This window comes from Arachis hypogaea, chromosome 20, assembly GCF_003086295.3.
Source record: "Arachis hypogaea cultivar Tifrunner chromosome 20, arahy.Tifrunner.gnm2.J5K5, whole genome shotgun sequence".
Lineage (NCBI taxonomy): Eukaryota > Viridiplantae > Streptophyta > Magnoliopsida > Fabales > Fabaceae > Arachis > Arachis hypogaea.
In genome coordinates, this window is record NC_092055.1 from 50093390 (window position 1) to 50099990 (window position 6601).

General features: G+C 33.3%; 1 long non-coding RNA gene across 4 annotated transcripts; it reads left to right on the forward strand.

Annotated features, from left to right (window-relative positions):
• Positions 1-2134: 2134 nt before the first annotated feature.
• LOC112784720 (uncharacterized) lies at positions 2135-6316 on the forward strand. 4 transcript variants are annotated; one of them, XR_011878872.1, is made up of 3 exons: positions 2150-3044; positions 4636-4707; positions 4876-6316. It is a non-coding gene; the product is annotated as an uncharacterized lncRNA (long non-coding RNA). The 4 variants fall into 4 exon arrangements; XR_011878871.1 differs by having other exon boundaries at positions 2152-3044; positions 4894-6316; XR_011878870.1 differs by having other exon boundaries at positions 2154-3044; positions 4636-4989; positions 5235-6316.
• Positions 6317-6601: the final 285 nt, after the last annotated feature.

Genomic DNA, 6601 nt, shown 5'->3' on the forward strand with positions numbered 1-6601 from the left:
GAAAGTAAACTGAAAACTAAGAGTTTATTGAAAATGGTTACAAAAGTAAAAATGCACCAATAATTACAACTGGAAAGGACCTCAATAAAAAAGGAACAAGATTAGGCCAATTTTGAAAATTTAGGAAAACAACTTCAATGGTTAAGGAAAAATTAAAAATGAAATAGAACCATGAAAAAGAAAAACTACTGACCTAACTTGAAAAATGAAAAACATAAAAGAGGTTCAAAATCGAATGGCCGACAAAGGCCTAATTCACACAGAAATCCGTCAAATAGCTCCTTGATGCCGTCAATCATTAATTCAAATATAAGGGAACCAAAAAGAGCGGAAACACCAACCGACCAATTCATGAATTGAGTTTGGTAATAACCAAATGAAACCAAAGTCAAAATGTACCAAATTCAATTCATAAATTGGAAATTAATAGCACAAAAAATTTAGAAAAATTTGGCAGCATTCCAGCAGTAAATTGAGTGTTCCCGAAATACAATTAAGCAGCAAACTCAGCCCATATGAATTCAAAACAATTCCAACTTAAGCAGCAGCATACGAATTCATATAAACTAAAGTAAATAATCAATTATGAGCAGCAACAAAAGCATCAACACAATATATATATATATATATATTGAAAAAGGAAATCACCAATATCATCACATACATGAAACAATCAAGCATAAACAGCCATTCAGACAACAAAAACATCAAAATTCAAACCTAAGAAAAACTAAACATGCAATTCTGAACTAACTAATTCAATAGAAATGAAACTAACTACTAAAATTAAAACTGAATTTAATTAATAGATATGAAAAACAGAATTGAAAAACAGGATGAAACTGGAACCTGAAGGAAGACAGAAATGAAAATGGAAAAGGTCAGGAAAACTGGAGGAGGGAAGAGCTGCTGCTCCAGAGGTGGCAGAAACGGCGGTCCGCGGTGGTGGTAGAAGCACCAGGGGAACTGAGCAGAAACAAGGGCATGCTCTGAGACAATGCTCGAAGAATCAGGGAAGGTGGTGAACTGAATAGAGAAAAGGAGAAGAGGGATAATAGTGGTGGGTGGCAGAGATGGCGGCGACGAAAGTGGCCAGAAAGGAAGGTGAAACGGGTAGAGAAAGGGGGGAAGAGAGAAAAGGAAAAAAACAAAGAAAAGGGAGGAGAAAGGGTGGTCGGTGATGGGTTGCGGAGTCGCTGGACTGAGGGATGGTGGTCGGAGAGGATGGATGATGGTTGTTATGGAGGTAGGAGGGGAAGAGAGGGAGGCAGATAGACATTGGGGAGAAGATGAAAGGGTCACGTGAATGAGCTAGGGCTCCTCGCGTCAGGGGTTAATGAATTCCATCCACGCGTACGCGTGGGCGACGCGTAAGCGTGGAAGGGGAAATGGGCACTGATGCGTACGCATAGGAGGAATCTATGCTAGACGCACAGTTCCCGCACGCCTTCAGCACAACTCTCGGTCAGGACCGTGCGATGGCGGCACGATCCTGGCACGTTTCCTTTAGGCTCCAGAATGAAGGGCTCACGCGTATGCGTGAGAATGCTATTTTTTTTTTTCAAAGAAGCATAAAAACAGAATTAAACACTCTCCTAACCTATTAACACTCTAAACTAACCAAAACTTACACTTAATAAAAATCTTTAAGGTTTTTGAAAACTTTTCAAAGATTATTCAAACAAAACTTTTATATATATATATTAAATTTATATAACACAAAATCTTTATTATTATGTTTATATTTAATATTATAATTTTGTTTCATACAAAATAAAATTTATTTAAATTTTAATATTGTATGCATAATATGTATTTAATATTATTTTTTTCTAAGATTCTAATATATCTTTTTTTTTGGATTTGGTGCATGGATTTTCAACTTATATTTTATGAAGTATTTATTTTAATTCTAAAGTGCAGTAATTTTTTTTTGTATCGATATGTTGCTTTTAATATTCATATACTATTTTTTGTTTTGGACTTTAGCCCAATATCCAAAATTTGCAAAAAAAATTTAAAATTTATAAAAAAAAATAGTTAACCTGATTGCCTTTTTAAATCCAAACCATTCAAATAAAATATAACAAATAAAAAATTTAGATTTAACAAACTAACAAAATGTATATCACTTCATACTTAACAAAGATAGTTTAAGAATAAACTCAAAACTCTCCACGATCCAAGAAGACCAAGGCCAAAAACTCTTGAGACTTGTGAGTTAAAAGAGTCATCCAAAGTCGAATCATAAACGTCTTTAGACAGGTGATAATAATCAACTTCCATAATTCAAGATCATCTAACAGTTGTCAAAATTTTACTAAGTTATGTAGCAAAATGTTGTCGATGATCAACCAATGTCATTCCACCGACATTGGCTAGTGGTAATTTCAGGTGTTTGTGTTGGTCGAAGGCAAGGTAAGTTGTCGAGTTATCGTTTAGTTGATGTCGGTAGGTTCGTTTAGGTCTTTTGGTAGGCAGACAGTTAATTAAATGACTAATGTAAATCATAGGTGATTGGTTGGTATGGTGATATTCTGTCGGTCGACGATATTTTGTTAATAGATGGTTAGTCGATGCTATTGATATATCTTTCTACAAGACTGCTTCTTTCACTAAAGTCCAGATCCGAAGAACAACGATATTTGCATTGCCGCATTGGAGGGGATGTATCTTCGACAGCCATGGGATAGCTTGAGTTAGTGACATCTCTGTTAGGAACTTAGAATAGGAAACCGGGTTCTGGGTCAGGGTGGGTTGGGTGTTCGGGTTCGGGAAGGGATCATGGGCTAGTCCAAGACCAAAAGAAAAAAAAATAAAAACCTCTGCAATTGTTCTCTGCTGTACCGGATTGCGCATTACGACGTCGTTTAAGAAAGCGGTGAAAAATTGAAAATGGCTTCTGCACCTAGAAGAAGGAAAAAAAAAAAAAAAAGAAAAGAAAAGATGGTATAAATAGCGGTGACAACAATAGCAATTAGGATTTAGGACCTACTTGCGGGGGCTTCCATTCATAGAGAGATCACAGATTTCAGATTAGAGAAGTAAGTGTTTTACCATTTCTTTTGTGATAGTGATTATAATTTTTCTTAATTATGTACTAATTTAGCATTCCATACGGGTAATGTTTGATTTATATTTCTTTGTTACCAATACATGTATCTTGAAATTAAAGAAAAAAAACATAGTAAAGTGCAGCATTTGAAACCGCCATGAAAAAAATCAAGTGATTCAAATCATAGGGTTTGTTATGCATGTGTTTATGTTTTATTAAATCTGAGAATCGCTTTCCTAAAATAACATGGAAGTAAATGAATAGCAGGTCAGCATGATTGAATTGATGTTTGGCCAAAGAAAGGATTGTTTTATGGTCACATTATCAAAAGTGACATGTGAATCGGAATTCATTTTTATTGTGAAATTATTTCAAAAGGGACAGATGACTTTTTGTCTTAACTCCAGGTTAAATGCATTAGCATTGAGGATCAACAAGATATTCTTGTATATTTTTGGAGCACATATAGTATATGTGCTAGAAAGAGTAACCACTGGTTTTCCTTGTATAGTAATCATTATAAGATAAATAAAAAGGTGGTGGCTATAAAATTTAGACAACCGGTTCTTGGTAACGCCAGTGTTTGTTTAAAGGGACGGAACACTGAGACAGGGATACAAAGACACAAAATCATGTTTGACAGATGAGACATAGAAGAGACATTGTGTCCAGAGACACTGAACTAGTGTATTTTGTGTTCATTTTGACAGGAAAAGCACAGAGATACTAACAAAAGACACAACTTATTTTTTATTTTCTCTTTTATTATTCTTGTTAATTTTTTATAATTATATTTTTTTCCAAATTTTTTTATTGAAAAAAATAAAAATAAATTGAATTTTCATAATTTGCTTTAGTTTATTACCAAACAAAATATAAGAATACAAAATTTTGTGTCTCTATCTTTTCTATCTTGTTCTCACTGTCTTGTCTTGTCCTGTGTCAGAAACAAACGCAGCTTTTGTGCCACATAGGTTGGCTCCAATAATTGCTCGTCTAAAGACTAGATGGACTTAAAAGTAACATTCTTTAATTTAATCATATTTTTTTTTTTTTCAAATTAAAAGTGTTGCTAAATAGTAAAAAAAATGTGACTTTGATTTTAGCTACATTTTTAAGTGTTACTAAAGCTTCATAGCCACCATAGCTGTATAACCATAGACACCATAGAACACCAAATAAAACTTCAAGAATGAGGGACCATGGACTTACGGTTGCCCCTAAAACCTGCATTAAATTAAATGTACTTAAAAGAGTATGCAAGTACTTTTCTAAATCAACCCTCACCCTTTGTGCTGTACCACTACCATATGGTTTCAGTTCATAGTCTTCAAAACTCTACACTTAACTTCTGCATCAATGATAGGTGTCTTAGTTAGACCCAAGCAAAAGTATCTGCTGCTACTGCTAATAACTTCTTAGACAATGGCTGATTTCACCATATTAAATGGACTATTTAACCCCATGGCAGTTGGATTATTCAATATCAGTTTGAGTCATTTTCTGTGTTTTTGAAATGTGTTGTCAACTTTGATAACTTTGGCATAAGTTTCAATTATTAAAAACATCTATTCTTGTAGAGGTGATTGTTTCATGGAAACGACTTAACGTCATAGGTAGAAGACTGGAGATCCTACTGGTTAATGAGATAAGTATGTGCAACATATACTACAAGATTTTGTAGCATACAATTATTCTCACATTTTGCTTTTCTTTGCTAACGATATTTTTTTTTTTTGTGTGGATTTATTCTTCGCTAACGTTAACATGAAACTATAATGTCTTTCATGGGCATGGAACCATTTTTTGGACTATGGCAGTTATTCACTTCTTTACAGCCCTGTTTGGCAGGGTCCGAAGAGTGTAGATGCATCAACTTTCACAATCAATCTGTTAAATTCAGAATACTGCTAATCTGCTATCAGTAAATTGAGGTTGATAACTTGATATTATTTGTTACTAAGATATAGTTTTTCATTTTTTTTTATCTGAAAAAAAGAGCTGATATTTGAGATTACCATTTAATCACACTGAAGAGTTTTATTTTTAATTCTTTCCTTATTGAGAAAATGCAACTTCCCTGAAATTTCTGGTTGCAGTATCAATCTCATGCCTCTTTATTTTGGCAATAACAGTCTTTTGTCCCTTCTTGTTTGGATTTTTTGTTTCCTATTTTCAGTTAATATTCTGGACGTTTCAGTTCAACTTAAGGTTTCAAGAAAACTCAGTGTTAACTGTTATGCCGTTATGGTGATAAGTCTTGAGTATCATTTATCTGATCTCAGTCAATTGACACACACTTATTGTAGTTATCATTCATATCAGTAACTTTCCTTTTAAGGGATGCTGTAATAATATATAAGAAATCCATTGTAGGATTGCATCTTTCTCTTCTTGGAAAAGTGGGGTTATGAAAGCCAATTATCTGGTTGCATCATCATTCATTCATTCATTCGTCAAAGAGTGCGTAGCTAACTGGAAAACTAACATGTCAGCATCACTTCTGGATATTCTGATTGTTGAATCATTTACTAATCATTTTCTCATTCGATACGCAATCCTGTTTTTGATTATTCTCTAGAGATAAAGTGATACATTGACAGTTATTTTGAATCAGATGGAGCAGTAATTACTTATAGTCATTGGGTATATATATTTTTTTCTAACTGTACTTAGGTTAAAATGTTTTGACTTTTGATCATTCCATACTTGTCTTCCACTGAATTTTCAGATTGGAGTTAATTTGAATTACATGAAGGATGTTGGAGAATTTAAACTGCATGTGTAAAAAGAGCATTTCTTTGGTGAAGAGTAAGATTTTCACTAAATTTGTAGAGAATATGTGCATTGTACATGATCATTTTTTTATTTTTGGTAATTTTTTTTATTATAAAATGAGCAATTTTCACTTCTCATTGAAATGTACAATGCACCATAGCATTATCCGTGTAAAAAAAAAAAAATGTACACTGTATAAAAATGGAGCTATTTTAGTTATAGCAAATGATCTTGAACATCAATGGCTTATGTTGTTGTTGTTGAAATTAAAGAAGGGCTAAAGTGGCATCAGCATTACATGAAAGGGGTGGCAAGGGTGACACAAATAGAAAGAATGATGATCCTAGAGTCTGTGGACACAGTAACAGTGATGTTGATGGTGCCATGTGAGTGCTTTGTTGTACAATTGTTTTTATTTGTAATGAAATTGAAAGAACACTGTTGTATATAATATCATATGGTGATAGAATGTGTTTCAATTCATTTGCATTCTTTTTTCTTTTTCTTTTTCTTTTTCAAAATCTTGTCATCTTTGTCTTAATCCTATCACCCGAGTAACATTATTGATGAGTTGACAAAACGTGCTTCCAAGATATTACTTTAGCTTGGTAATAACAAAGCAAGGTTCCTTTCTGTTTTGCCTTGTTGCATGTAATGTTATGAAATCAATTGCAGCATATAGATTGTGTTAGGATATAAAACTATTAATGTGTTATATATCCCAGCATATTAAAGTTTTTATTATTAAAATCTTCCCAAGTTTGATCA